The sequence below is a fragment of the Eptatretus burgeri genome, chromosome 8 (genome assembly GCF_056783735.1).
Source record: "Eptatretus burgeri isolate ZD-2024b chromosome 8, Ebu_testis_v1, whole genome shotgun sequence".
NCBI classification, from domain to species: Eukaryota; Metazoa; Chordata; class Myxini; order Myxiniformes; family Myxinidae; genus Eptatretus; species Eptatretus burgeri.
This window is the reverse complement of record NC_140968.1, coordinates 62,144,769-62,160,616: the sequence shown is the minus strand read 5'-3', so window position 1 is coordinate 62,160,616 and position 15,848 is coordinate 62,144,769.

Here is a 15,848-nt window from a genome sequence, read left to right as displayed (position 1 = left end):
TGTCTTGCAATGGATCAGTTAAGAGAAAAATAAATTAGAGGCCATGGTTTTATTACCTCCACCACAGAAGGTGAAGGAGGTTATATTCTCACCCCTCTTTGTCTGTTTGTGCGCAGGATATCTCAAAAAGTTGTAGACAGATTTAGATGAAATTTTGTGGACAGGTTCAGTGTGTGATGAGGACGAACTGATTCGATTTTGGTGAAGATCTGGATCCGGATCCGACTACTAGAATTTTTAAGTGATTCTTCACCATCGAGAGATCGGGCTAAATTAATATAATAGCATCATATCTCAAAAAGTTGTGGACGGATTCGGACCAAACTTGGTGGACAGGTTGCGTGTGTTACAAGGAAGAATTGATTCAATTTTGGTGAAGATCAGAATCCGGATCTGATAATTTTTAAGGGATTCTTCACTATTGAGAGATAGGGCCAAAATCGATATATAGAATGATATTTTAAAAATGTATTTGGTCCTCTATGTTCTCGTGGATCAGGCATTGCATGGCAAAGTTATGCGCTGTACAGAGTGCCCTTCTAGTTGTATATGCAAATATTGCGGATTTTTTTAATCATCACCCCTTATTCTGGCCCCAAAATTTGTTGGAATGGGCGCATTGGCACTTTTTCAACACAATATTACACCACACTGCCAAAGCATCTTTGGCAATTACTAAGACTTTGAAACAGCCATAGTGTATTATGATGATAAGCATATGCACACAATGTAAAAATCTAAACACCACAAAGGTAACCATGGACTCCCCTCTCATTCCCCTCTCCTATAACTCCTCCACTCCCACTTATTCGACACCATCGTTTGTTAAACAACTACTCATGCCCTCCAGCATTTTTTTTTCACCATTCTCAATATCATTTAAAAATATTGTGCCAGATGTTTTGCGATATGCTGCATTTATTTCGTTTTTATATTGCGTTTATTGTTCACCCATACTCTTCATTAAATGTTATTCTTCACAATGATATAAACTGTGCAAAGCATTGTGTTAAAACAGTCCTTGTGCTATATCTTCGACTGTCTTCTCAACCTCGAATGCTCATGCACTGGTGCAGCTATTAATGCCTTTTGAGATAAAGAATGCAAAAATAGGATGTAAAATGGGGAAAAGAATGGTCATTAAAAACTTTAAAAGCGAAATAAAAATATAATATACTGTACAGATTCACCAGAAATACAATAAGAAATTTCATCAGTAAATAAAACGACATGGCTTGAATCGATCGTGATCCATACGTCCAAGACACGGTCCCCACCCCCACCCCCACCCAAACTACTAACCTTGTTTGTGACTTGTATGCTAAGGTCAGAGACCCCTCTCCACATTTTTTACTACCCCTCATGCATACTCGTATGTAATAAATAAATGGCTCCTTATCTGACAGACCACAGAACTGATTTGCCACAACATCTGTAGTGGATTCGACATCATATACAGCATCATTTTTAAATGACCGATGGGTGACAGTGATCCAAATTAGTTTGCAGATCATTTCAATTTTCACCTTAATGGCACCATACCTGTGGACAATAAATTTATCCTGAATGTATTGAAACGTTGAAAAGTTTTGGAAAAGAAAACACTACATTGGCCCAAAGAATGTATTATTTATATACCTCTCTCAAAATATTGTCCCCCCCCCTTGTGATGAGGTCCAGACTGTATTCCACAGTTTGTTTGGAGGGTAAATAACACGATTGTTTTTTTTCACATCGTCTTCCAATTATGAGCCATTTCTATTTCACCTCGTCTTCTTATTATTAGCTATTTTATATATAATAAATTGCTGAAATGGGATTGTTTTGATAAACGAATAAACGATAAATATTATATGAATTAATGATAAAACAAAATGGCATTAATTGGGAATAAGAAATTGATAAATAAATACATATTCACTGGAAATATGTCACCAAGATGCATGGCCACGTGACATCAAAATGGCAGGTGGTTGATGTGAGTGCAAAGTTTTTGAGTTTTCATTTTTAAAGAAACAAAAATTTGAGGTTGTTACGTTGATTTAATTTTCATCACATCACATGTATCATGTGGCTCATTTATTGTGTTAATTACGAAGTAAATGTTCTAAACATTACTGTACAGTATTTTTAAAAAGTGTTGCCATAATACGATATTAAACATTTTTTATAATTTTGCAATATTCCATGCTGAATTTTTTTCACGTTTCAAAGCTGACTTTCTGATCTCATTGGAAGACTTTAATTTTGGAAGACTGTCATCTTGGAAGACTTTATCTGACCCAGCTTGCCTTACCTTTCCCATTATGGTCATCTTGCCCCATTTTGCTCTTCTCAAACTGGCTTCAATATCCCTCTTTTTGTTGGAAAGGATATCCTTTCACTGCCGTCTGTACAACACCTTATTGGAGTACAAGGTGACATCACCTCAGGTATATTATTTTAAAAAATGTGTATTTATGCATATTATAATAAACTTTATTCGTACAATGTAAAAGGGCTAATTAATTGTCACAGCTAATTTAATTATCTCCCTCACATGGAATACCCCATTATTTATGTAAAGTAGAAGGTTATACACACCATAACAATCCTCTCTGGCAGATAATTATCTGGGCAGTGAACAATCACATAATTCAATAAAATTAAAAGATTGCCAATTCCTTGTCAACTGTTAATCATACATTTATGATTAGATTCTAAAGGACAACAAAAGAGAATGTCATAATCACTCTGTTACAACCGAAATAAACTACAGTGAAAATAATTTAGTTTTATACATAATGTTAGATGAACAATATACCAGGCTTGCTGGAGTAACCACACGATGAATCATCAAATTTTCTAGGTTTTATAAACTAAAACATATTGTTTACAAAACGTATATGATTACAAAACATGTGCATAAATGGTAAAATCTTTGGGTGGTAAAGTTTCCTCAATTGTAATTCATATTGTGTCGGTACGAGCTGCACCGACCGAAGAGATGTCCACCACATGGTTATTGTCATCGACTAAAAGTGTTTTTTTTTAATACCAAACCATTCTGCAAAAACTAATGTGGAAAGTATTGTATATGGAGACTCATTGGGCTGGCATGGTGCCTTAGCGATAGTGCTCTCATCTTTGAGAAATCTATCCTGGGGGATAAACTTAATTGAGCTATAAACTGTCACCTTGGTGAATCGCATGTAGGGTTTTGCCTCAATGTGTGCGCTGTCCATCGGAAAGATGTTAAGCCAGAAGAATCATTTCCCAGTATTAGTCTTGGTGAGCATTAAAAATTCCTCAGTGTCCCTCACAAAGAGTTAAAGATAATTACAAACTGCCCTGGATAACAGGGTGTAAATGGATATGGTTTCATCATTGCTCATGCAAAAGATTATATATATATATATATATATATATATATATATATATATATATATATATATATATATATATATATATATATATATATATATATATATATATATATCACAAATTAGGTATTTAAATCTCAAAAGGAGACAATACAGTCAAGTTAGATTTCGCTGAATGATGTAATGTAGGGTGATTGGAAGCAAAATCTGTCAGACACAGCCCACTGCTTCAACCGAGCTATATGTTTGCAAATGGCTTACGTAAATTCCTGTGATATACGAGGGACATTCAAAAAGTTGTAAAAAATACGAGTTTGTAGAATGTTTTGAGCACATATTTGTGGTATAATTAAATGTTTGAATTTGATTTTCTAACATAATTTTTTGACAAATATAACATTTCCCATAATTCTGAGTTTGCATACATTTTATGGATGCATGTACGAACGGGATATTTTGGACGAAATGGTTTTAGGATTGTTGAAGAAATGTGGAAAAATATTGGACATAGATTTTTTTTTATCACTAGCAATTAGAAAAACACTTTTAAACTACAAGTGTAGGTTTCGATATTGATGCACAATGGGAACATAATGATTTGATGAAATGACTTGTGCATATTGATCGTACCGATGAGGGTCAGTTCAAAAGTGATGCCTCATTTGTAATTACCAATTGCAATTACAATTACTCACGAAATATAATTACAATTCCAATGAAAATTAGAATGAATATGCATACATGTGTGGCAAATAGGAATTTTTTTTTTTTGTCCATGTAGTATTTGACAACTGCAATGCACTTTAATAAGTGCATCAATCCAACTCTTGCTTTCTGGTGTCACTACAGTTGCATGCAGACCACTTCGAGGCTTGTCGTCAATATCAGTTTCCCTTCTCTTTTAAAGCTTTGTCCAATGTCTGACGGTGCTCACATCAATGGTAGAGTCGCCATGCACATTCTTTAAATGCCTGAGAATATCCACGAGAGGAACCTCTTCTGCAGTAAGAAATTCAATAACTGAGCTCTCAGCTTCATACGCATATCTTGTGAGGCCGTCATTTTAAAAGTATGATCTGATGTTGTCACGTCACCGATCACAATGCCGCTCAACTTAAAATGGGTGGGAGATGCAAATCTTTCATTGTTATCTCAGCTTGCTTTCCTATGATGCTTTGGTTACAAACTGAAAAATAAGAGGCATTACTTTCATAACAACCCTCGGATTTGTTTTAATCTTATTCATCAAATAATAAATTAACTGCAGGACTCCCTTGTTAAGACGAACACTCTTTGAGACAAATTTGATTGAAATGGTGTATGTGTGTGCGTGCGTGCGTGTGTGCGTGTGCTGAAATATCCCCAGTGCATATTTATGTGAGTAATGTTGACTGCACCAAAGTGTTCCACCAGACATGTTTTTTTTGCTGCAGGTGTGAGAAGCTGCCCGGAACAGTTCTCCCTGGTCTTCCGGGAACAAAATCCCGCACTTCAGCCTCTCGAGGAAGTTCCACTGTGGCAACCCCACATGATCCCAATCGTGAACATTCATCACATGGCTCTGGGAGATGCACCGGACGAAAACGCAGCCACAATGCAATTCCCGTGCCGACGATCCCGCAAGTACACATCAATGGAAAATGATACAATATTGTGGGCTTTGTGCGGACCACAGGACGTGTGTGACAGCAGCACCAAAGGTTCTCGACTACGAAACCACCTGTTGGCAGCGAATACATCACAATGGGATTTTCTCCACTGGAATGAAAGCGTCTTTGTGATTGCAAAATATAACCATTTTTGTTCATTTTAAAGGACTGCAACAATATTATATGGGGAGTGCGTGTGTGTGTGTGTGTGTGTGTGTGTGTGTGTGTGTGTGTGTGTGTGTGTGTGTGTGTGTGTGTGTGTGTGTGTGTGTGTGTGTGTGTGTGTGTGTGTGTGTGTGTGTGTGTGTGTGTGTATTGCAATGCACTTTAATAAGTTTTTAAAAATGTGAAAAAAATACACGTATTATACTGGCAGAATGGCCTGGAGGTACCCACACTTGCCTCGAAGCTATCCAGCCTGTGTTTAAATCCCAACCCAGCTATAAGTCGTCACTTTATTGTCATGTGTTTATAAACCAAGGTTAAGAACCAATGAAATTCTTATTCACAAACAGCCTTCTCACTCCATTCACACATCTATCTATACAACGATATATATATATATATATATATATATATATATATATATATATATATATATATATATATATATATATATATATATATATATATACACACACACACACACACCCACATAACAAACAAGTGTTTACAAATTTTCTAAATTTTACAATTTACATGTAACAGAGATTCAGCATAGCTCAATTTAGTAGCTATTTAGGATAACGACAACCTTGGGGGGGAAAAACTGTCCCGACACCTGGTGGCTTGAGTCCAGAAGCTGCAGAACCACCTGCTTGATGACAGAGGTGAGATTGGTCCGTGTGAAGGATGAGTGTGGTCTTTTATGATGCAGAGGGCCTTTCTGTGGCAGCCGTTGGTTTATTTATCCTCATTCGATGAAAGGTCTGTACCTGTGAATTTTTCGAGCAGTCCTTCAATCTTTTATATGGCCATGTGGTCCTGCACAGTGGAAATGCCATATTAGGCTGTGATGCAGCCTGTCAGAATGCTTTCAGTTGTACAGCGATATTAGTCCACAAGTGTAGAAGTATGCAGTCCAAATTTCCTCAGCCATCTGAGAAAGTAGAGGCACTGTTGTGCTTTTGTTATAATGGATCAGTTTTTATGGGACCACAGCACATCATCAGAGATTTGATTCCCCAGAAATCTGAAGCTGTTCACAGCCTCCACAGCTGCCTGATCGAGGGTGATAGGAAAATGGCCTGTGTTATTCTTCCTAAAGGCAACAATGAGTTCTTTCGTCTTACAAACATTTAGTGCCAATTTATTGTTTTGGCACCACACTGCAAAGATCTGCACGTCTCACCTGTAAGCAATCTCATCATTGTCAGTAATCAAACCAATCACAGTGGTATCATCCAGCAAATTTAATTATACACTTGGTGTTCTACTTCGCAATGCAATCCTGAGCATACAAAGAGTAGAGCACTGCACTGAGTACACAGCATTGTGGGGCACTGGTGTGAATTATGAGTGTGGATGAAATAGCATTACCAACTTTCACAACCTGTGGCCTACCTGGTATCCCGGTGTTTCACAGGCAGGGTGATTCATCACTGTGTGTGCCGTTCCTCAGATTGAAGTTAAACGAGGTGTTCCATCTGCTGACATTTGTTGGTGGACGTTAAATATCCCACAGTATTCTTCGCAAAGATTAGGTGAGCTATCGCTGGCACAATGTCCATATTCCCAATTCCTGCCACAACTACTGCTTAGAAGGCAACAGCAAACCAACGCAGTATAACACTTGACAAGAAGTTGCTTCAGTTGCACCAACAGTCTGTAACTGAGTAGGTACAATTAAGAGTATAGAATTTGATAACACACTATTTGATGAAAAACGTATGTTTCTGCAATGGAATAGTGATTTGGAACAAAAATCAAGGACAGAACAAGCTAATGTGTTGTTAAAAACAATTGTATTAGGCAAATTAGGCCATTTTTGCATGAATTAGGTTTCTTGTATAAAATGCATTATTTTGCTTCAAAGAAGCTGAAACACACTGAAGAAAAACATGCATTTCTGCATTAGAATAGTGATTTAGGACAAAAGCAAGGTCCGAACAATATGTGTCATTAGAAACGATTGTATGAGGCAAATTCGACCGTTTTTGCATGAATAAGGTTGATTGTGTAAAATATGTTGTATTTCGTAGAACAATCTGAAAACTAGAACAGCACTCGGCAGAGAGCATACCTCCACTAGGCTGATTAGTTTATGTTTTGGATCCCACTGACAGGCAGGATCTAGATTTGGACCTGAACTAAAATTTAATCAGCTTGTTTTCGTCACCTAACCAACTCACCCACCAAGTTTCGTCCGAATCCGTCCATAATTTTTTGAAATACACTACCGGTCAAAAGTTTTAAAACACCGGTCAAAATTTCAAATCTTCGGTTCATTACGCAGGGTTTTTGTACGCCATCGAGTAGGTGAAAGGATGGTTCCTCAGTGTGTGACACCAAATGTCGAACATGGAGGGGGAAGCGTGATGATCTGGGGCTCTTTTTCTGGATCCAGAGTCGGCGACTTGCACAGAGTGACTGGAACACTGAACCAAAAGGACTACCACAGCATTTTGCATCGCCATGCAATACCCTCTGGTCTACGCCTAGTTGGTCAGGAGTTCATCCGACAGCAAGATAACGACCCAAAACATACCTCCAGGCTATGACAGAACTCCCTTAGAAGAAAAGAACAAGACGGTAGGCTTCAAATCATGGAATGGCCAGCACAGTCTCCAGACTTAAACCCCATCGAGCTTGTTTGGAATGAACTGGACAGAAGGGTGAAAGCAAAGCAACCTGCAAATGCAACACATTTGTGGGAACTTCTGCTACAGTGTTGGGAAGAACTTTCCGAACAATAGTTGATTTCCATTGTGGAAAGAATGCCACGAGTATGTTCAGCTGTTATATCTGCAAAAGGTGGCTACTTTGATGAGTCAAAAATTTAGATTAAATTTGGTTCAACAAAACGATTCCATGATTTCATTTTTATCTGCAATTGTTTATTTGTTTTATGCTTTAATTTCAGAGTACATTGAAACATTAAACTGCTTAAATTTCAGTAAAAACTGGAAAAATGTTGGTGTACTAAAACTTTCGATTGGTAGTGTATCTTGGTATATGTCACTTTTGCCTTGTCACAAAATGGTAATAATCATTTAAAAAACTTCTCGGATCAAGATCTTCACCAAAGTGGAATCAATTCTTTCTTGTTACATACCCAAGCTACCCACCAAGTTTCGCCTGAATCCGTCTTCAACTTTTTGAGATATCCTCCTACATGTCGTTTTTGGCCCTATCTCCCAATGGTGAAAAATCACATAAAAATTCTCAGATCCTGATCCGGATTTGGATCTTCACCAAAATCTAATCCTTTCCTCCTTGGCACATACCCAAGCTCTCCATAAAATTTCGTCCGAATCCATCCACAAGGTTTTGAGATATTTTGCTCACAAACAAACAAACAGACAGACAGTGGTAAAAACATAGCCTCCACACACCTTCGGTAGTGGAAATAATAAACATTATGAAATGAAAAAAACATGCGTTTCTGCATTAGAATAGTGATATAGGACAAAACATGGTGTCAGAACAGCCAAATGTGTTGTTAAAAACGCTAGTACATGTGTACTGCAAATTAGACCATTTTTTTGCATGAACAAAGATTCTTGTGCAAAATGTATTGTTTTCCTTACAAGCTAAAATACACACTATTTGATGAAAAACACGCGTTTCCGCATTAAAACAGTGATTTGTTTCAAAAATTGGGGTCAGATCAAGCTAATGTGTTGGTATAAACGCTTGTAAAATGCAAATTAGACCGTTTTTACATAAATAAGGCTTATTGTGTAAAATGCATCGTTTTGCTTGGAACACGATAAAATATTTGGAACTATTTCATGAAAAACAGGTGATTCTGCATTGGAATAGTGATTTCGAATAAAAAAAAACGTGTTCAGAACAAACAAATGTGTTGTTAAAAACGCTTGTATTAGGCAATTTACACCATTTTTGCATAAAATAGGTTTCTTGTGAAATGTTTTGTTTTCCTTCGAACAAGCTAAAATACACACTAGTTGATGAAAAACATTCGTTTCTGCATTAGAATTGTGATGTATGACATAAAATCGGATTCAGAATAATATAATGTGTTGTTTAAAAAAGCTTTTGTTTGGCAAATAAGACTGTATTTGCATGACTTAGCTTCCCAGGGTAAAATGTGTTGTTTTGTTTGGTACAAGCTAAAATACAGACTTTATAATGAAAAGCACGCATTTCTGCATTGGAATTGTGATTTAGAACAAAACAACGGGGTCAGAACTCAGAACGCTTCCATTGGGCAAAGAACACTGCTTTTGCATCAACAAGGTTCCCTTGGTAAAATGTCATGGTTTGCTTTAGTACCAGCTAAAATACACATGATATGATGAAAACACACATTTCTGCATTGTAATTGGGATTTAGAACAAAAAACGTAGTCATTGTGTTAAAAACGCATCTTTTGGTCAAATAAGACTGTTTTGCATGAATAAGTTTCCCAGTGTAAATTGTGTTGTTTTGTTTAGGGCAAGTTACAATGGACACTATTTGATTTTGTAAAAACAAACAAAAAAAACAAAAACGTATATCTGCATTGGAATTGGGATTTGGAACCAAAACTGGTCAGAAGAAGTAATTGTGTTCGAAACGCTTCTGATGGGCAAATCAGAATGTATTTGTATGAATAAGGTTCACAGCGTAAAGTGTGTTGTTTTGTTTAGTACAAGCTAAATTAGACACTATTTGATGAAAATACGCGTTTGTGCAATGGAGTTGTGATTTAGAACAAAAAAACGGGGTCAAAACAAGTCATTGTGTTAAAAATGCTTCGACTAGACAAATATGAACTTGGGTGCTCACAATTGGTGAGTTATCACCGGCAATCTGAGGAAATTCCAAAATTGCTGCCCTGTATGGCTGGAACGGCAAAAGCAAACCACTCAGTGTTCTCCTTGCGATGAAGCTGCTTCGGCAGCACTGAACAAGTAGAAGCATAGGCAGGTAAGTTATCATTGGCAATAGGGCTGACACTGACAGGATAGTGTGGAGGTATGCACACTCTCCTCGAAGCTGTCTTGCCTGGGCTCAAATCCTGATCCAGCTATAAACTGTCATTCCAGTGTTTCACAGGCAGGGTGTTTCGTGTGTGTGTGTGTGTGTGTGTGTGTGTGTGTGTGTGTGTGTGTGTGTGTGTGTGTGTGTGTGTGTGTGTGTGTGTGTGTGTGTGTGTGTGTGTGTGTGTGTGTGTGTGTGTGTGTGTGCGCGCGCGCGCTATCCCTCAGATGGACATTAAACTATGCATCCAGTCGACCTACGTTAGTTGGTGAATGTTAAAATCCCATGACTTCCTTCACGAAGAGTAGGTGAGCTATCAATAACAAATTCCAAATTCATGCCAAAACCAGCAGAGGGCATTGCATCTACGGTCCACCCTCACCCTCAGCCAGGGTGCTACCTCCTGGCTTTATGCTGCATACGAAAGACTAATCTCCGGTCATCTGTCCATATTGTGAATTCTTGCCCTGACTTGCTCAACTCAGATTTGGGACTGAAATTTCATAACCCACGACGGACCAATTTTGCATGTGGCAAAGCCTGAACATGGCTGGGATAAGTAACAACACCAAACAGTGGGTGATTGAAAAGTTGAAGATGCCACTCTTTCGTAATAATTAAAAACATCTTCAAAAGTTCAATTCGTTACGAAGAATTGTGCAAGTACATTAATGACTGAAATGATTAGCGACCATAATAATGATGATAATATAATGGAAAGAAAATAATGTACAGACAAATCTTTGTGTCATGCTATTTCTTCATGACCTCACTTCATCATCATCTGTTCTCGATGCATTCACTTCAATAGTCACATGACTGTATGATAAAAGCAGCCAAGTTTAATTCGATGCAAAATGGGCAAGAACTCCCCAGTCAGTCATACATCATTTCGATTGCCTTTCTCCACAAAGGAAACGTTTTTGTGGTCACAATGACAACCACACTCTCCAAGTGCTGTTACCAAGATAGTGGAGGAGAGGTTATCATTTTGTTTGAGGTGTCTCCTGTTTGAATGAATAATTTCCTTTTGAGTGTATCATGGACTCCTGCTGATGGTGTTCAAGTGCTGTAGATATATATTTATTTTGCTGCATTTTCTGCTTCGTTTTCTATTTTATATACTACCTTTACTTGTTTTTTGACTTTTTCTTTCTGTTTACATTCTTTTTTCTACTATTTTTTATTTCTGCTTGTCATTTCTTTATACTAGTCATTTTCCTGTCCTTGTCAGTAAAGCCTGTTGTGGTTTTCACACCTTTGCATTCATTGTGACTTTCAGCTTGAATTTTTTTTTTTTTTGCAGAAACTTTAGATCAACCATTTTTGTTTTGCTCATGACAATGATTTTAACTTGGAAACGCTGTTGGCCAAGATTTGTGTTGATGTAAACTGTTGTAAATGTACCGAGCAAAATTGACAATTCAACTGCAAAGTTTATATTTTTTTCCTCTCTCACTCTCTTTTGGGAAAGCTTTATTATGCAAACCAATTCACTGTAAAGGCCTGCTGTTGGCTTATTGGTTAAAGTGCTTGACTTTAAATCATCGTCTTGAGTTCAAGCTCCTGTCGGGCAGTTGAATTAACATGAGGTAGGGTTGATTCAACCTGTCATCCTTGCGAGGTTGACAAAATGACTACCAGTGTGCTGGTAATGGGCACTGCATCAGCAGCACAGCTCTGCCCCCCCAAGGGAATAATACAGCCAAGCAGCCACAGGCTGCATATGAATGAATAAATAATTCACTCTAAGATATCACCTGGGAAGACAAAATAACCCTTTAGAGTAAACATACTAAAACAAAAAACATGTTTGATGTTTTGATGATTTGATGATGAAAATGTTTGATGATTAAGCTTTCAAATATCACAACTTAGTCCTCAATACAAAACCGATAAAATTCAGATGGATACTTTGGGCCTTGAGAGACCCCTACAAAGATTTAAACCAAAGGGAGAGGATTTTTTTCTCTATTCTTTTTCTATTGATGGTATATCTCAACAGAATGATACTGAGGTAGTGCACTTACCTTTGAATTGTTTTACCTACAGGTTCAATTTTCGACCTGACGATGTAAAGTCGTAATGTTGCTTCGCACGCAAGTCGTTGCATCGAAAAGTGATGCATTCCTCAGCGGATGTTAAGCTGGGTGTCCCATATGCTAGCATTTCGTGGTGGAGGTTAAAGATTCCTGGGTATCTTTCGTGAATAGGATCTAGCAAGTTAACCTCAGCACCCCCAACAAATTGTAAATTCCTGTTCAAATGCTATCCATCCATACGTCAGATCTGAGTCAGCCAGTTTGCGAAATACTTTTCTTGCTAAGTGATGAGATTGAAGTAAGCTATTGGTAAGAAGAATCAATATGTTTTGCAGACAACTCGTCTTGAAGAATATTCGTCTAAAAGCAGATTCTGCATCATTGCATGTATTATAACAAGGAAAAAAGGCATAAAAATGTCAACCCCCATTGTTTTAGTAATTTTGCTGGATGGAGTTAAAGGGCTAGACCATATTTATTTACAACTAAAATGGCCGCCAGTCTACCAGTCTTTGATCAGATCACAAAATAAAGTTAGGTGCAAGTGTATGACATTGTGTTCTGTGTTTGTGTCAAGTTTGAACAAAATCAGACTATGTATGTCCGCGAAAGGATTGGGGACATGTTTAAGTAACAATATGGCCGCCAGTCGGCCATCTTGGATATGATCTCGAAAAAAATGACGGGCTTATAGAAGCTATCATTCATTACCTTTGTGCCATGTTTGAATAAGATCGGTAAATGCATGTCCGAGAAATGGTTGAGGACGTGTGCAGCATCGGGTCTTTTACAACTAAAATGGCCGCCAGTCGGCCATCTTGAAGCTGATTTTGAAACAAAATTAGAGGCTTATGTCAGCCATCATTCTTTATCTGATTGCCAAGTTTGAACAACATTGGGAAATGCAAGTCTGAGAAATGGTTGAGGACGTGTTCAACATCGGATTTTTTTGCAACAAAATGGCTGCCAGTCGGCCATTTTGGATCCGATCTCGAAAAAAATGGCAAGCATACGTAAACCATCATTCTTTATCTGTGCTAAGTTTGAACAAGACCAGTAAATGCATGTCTGAGAAATTGTTGAGGATATGTTCAACACCGGGGGTTTTTTTCCAACTAAAATGGTCACCAGTCGGCCATCTTTGGCTGACTTTGTGCTTATGTCGTGAAACAAATTGCGAAACAAAATGAAGTGCTTATGTAAACCATCATTTATTGTCTTTGTGCCAAGTAAGAATAAAATCGGTCCATACATGTCCGAGATGTGGTTGCGGATGCATGCATGCACACACACAAAAATCCAGACCAAATCCTTAAGCCCACGTTTAAAACTGAACATATTGAAAGAACATTTGAGAGAGGGGAGAAACACCAACAGCAGAGTTGAAAGCCAAGATAGAGGCAGACTTGGACAAATAATTGGAGTGGGGAGGAATGAGAGGCAAGAGAGGATGTATTGGGGGAGACAAGATAGACACAGAAGCAAATTTGACTTCCAGTTCTGGGTTTGGAGTGTTGGCAGGTCTCCTTCAGGGCTCTCTGCTGACGATCTCAAAATTAAGTTTCTGGTCATTATCTGTCCCGTTTTAATTGTTTATTTTCTCACCTGCATGTTACTGTGTGTTCCCATTTCGGTTTTGTTTCAAAAATCGTGCTATTTTGTGAGTTTTCGTCTACCTTGTCTTACCGAGTGCCTGAGACCTACACATTGTTCCCCTCGGTGTACGATCGTGTTTATTTGTATTTTCTCCCCATTACCTTCAATTTCTCTCTTCCCCAATTTCCCAACGTCTCCCATCCCTCCAAACTAAACAATCTATTTCTTGTCTTAAATAAAAAAATTTTTTAATCAAACTGAAATGAGCTAAGATCCTCGTCCTCTTAATGATGACGTCATGAAAACGAATATGACGTCATTGTGATGTATCAGGTTTGCGATAAATTATCTGTGCTAATGCCCGGCTTGATTCCCGAAAACAAAATTAAAACAGCTTGCCTAGTTTCAGAGATAATGGTATCGGCGATTTCCATTAGTGGCGATATTATGACGTCAACTTTTTTCTCGGAAGAATTTCCAAAATCAGAGATGGTTACTGCCTGCACGTGGGCTTTCTGCATATACATGGCAAGTTTCACGAAGATCCGATGAAAAATCTGGGTTGTGAAACAAAAAATGGCAAAAAATAGTGATGACGTCATAAAAATTGATATGATGTCATAGTGATGTATCATATGTGCAGTAATTAATCTTTGCTAATGCCCTGTTCGATTCCCATAAACAGAATTGAAAAGCTTGACTAGTTTCGGAGATAATTTTTTAGGCGATTTCCATTAGCGGAGATATTTTGACGTCATAACTTTTTCTTTCTCGGAAGAATTTCCAAAATCGGAGATGGTTACTGTCTGCGTGTGGGCTTTCTGCATATACATGGCAAGTTTCACGAAGATCCGATGAAAACTGCATGCTGTGAAACAAAAAAGTCCACAAGAACAACAATGTGAGTAAGACTTGGAGATGCTCCACAAGGATCTAAAAAAAACTACCTTTCTCCTTGCACACTCACAATTCTCGATTATTCTTCTTCTCCTTCTCCATCTTCTTCTTCCTCCTGCCAGCACACCATCTTTATTCTTCTGAGCTGACCCTCTCTCGCCATTACCTTCACGATTTATTCCGATCAACAACCTTCCATTCCCGAATCTTACCTGTTCTTCAAAAATACATCAAAAAATAATAATCTTCCTTGTATCCTTTCGATCTCGACACCTCCTGTAACCACTTGTCTCTCTCTCTCTCTCTCTCTCTCTCTCTCTCTCTCTCTCTCTCTCTCTCTTTCTCTCTCTCTCTCTCTCTCTCTCTCTCTCTCTCTCTCTCTCTCTCTCTCTATCTCTCTCTCTCTCTCTCTCTCTCTCTCTCTCTCTCTCTCTCTCTCTCTCTCTCTCTCTCTCTCTCTCTCTCTCTCTCTCTCCCTCTCTCTCTCTCTCTCTCTCTCTCTCTCTCTCTGTCTCTATCTCTGTCTCTCTCTCTCTCTCTCTCTCTCTATCTCTCTCTATCTCTCTCTATCTCTCTCTATCTCTCTCTATCTCTCTCTCTCTCTCTCTCTCTCTCTCTCTCTCTCTCTCTGTCTCTGTCTCTGTCTCTGTCTCTCTCTATCTCTCTCTATCTCTCTCTATCTCTCTCTATCTCTCTCTATCTCTCTCTATCTCTCTCTCTCTCTCTCTCTCTCTCTCTCTTTCTCTCTCTCTCTCTCTCTCTCTCTCTCTCTCTCGTACTTTTCATCGACCCAACGGCTTCACACTGTGTTTACCGTTCAAATTCCCCACACACTTCCATGATTTTACTTCAACCTTCCCTTTTCCAAATGTTACACAATCCTTATTTAAAATAAATAATTTCAATTTTGACGATACACCTCCCATAGCCAAGTGCTTCATGTGATCGCGTGAACCACATGATCTGTTTAGACCCACCTGAGTTTACCTATCCAATTTCACCATTCACCTCAATTTTTTCTACAATACTTCCATGACATAATCTGATGAAAGCTCTCTCAAACAATAATAATAATAATAATAAAAACGATCTCTTATAATGCTTCATCTTCCTCTTTCACACATATGGTACTCTTTACTGTATCATAATGTACT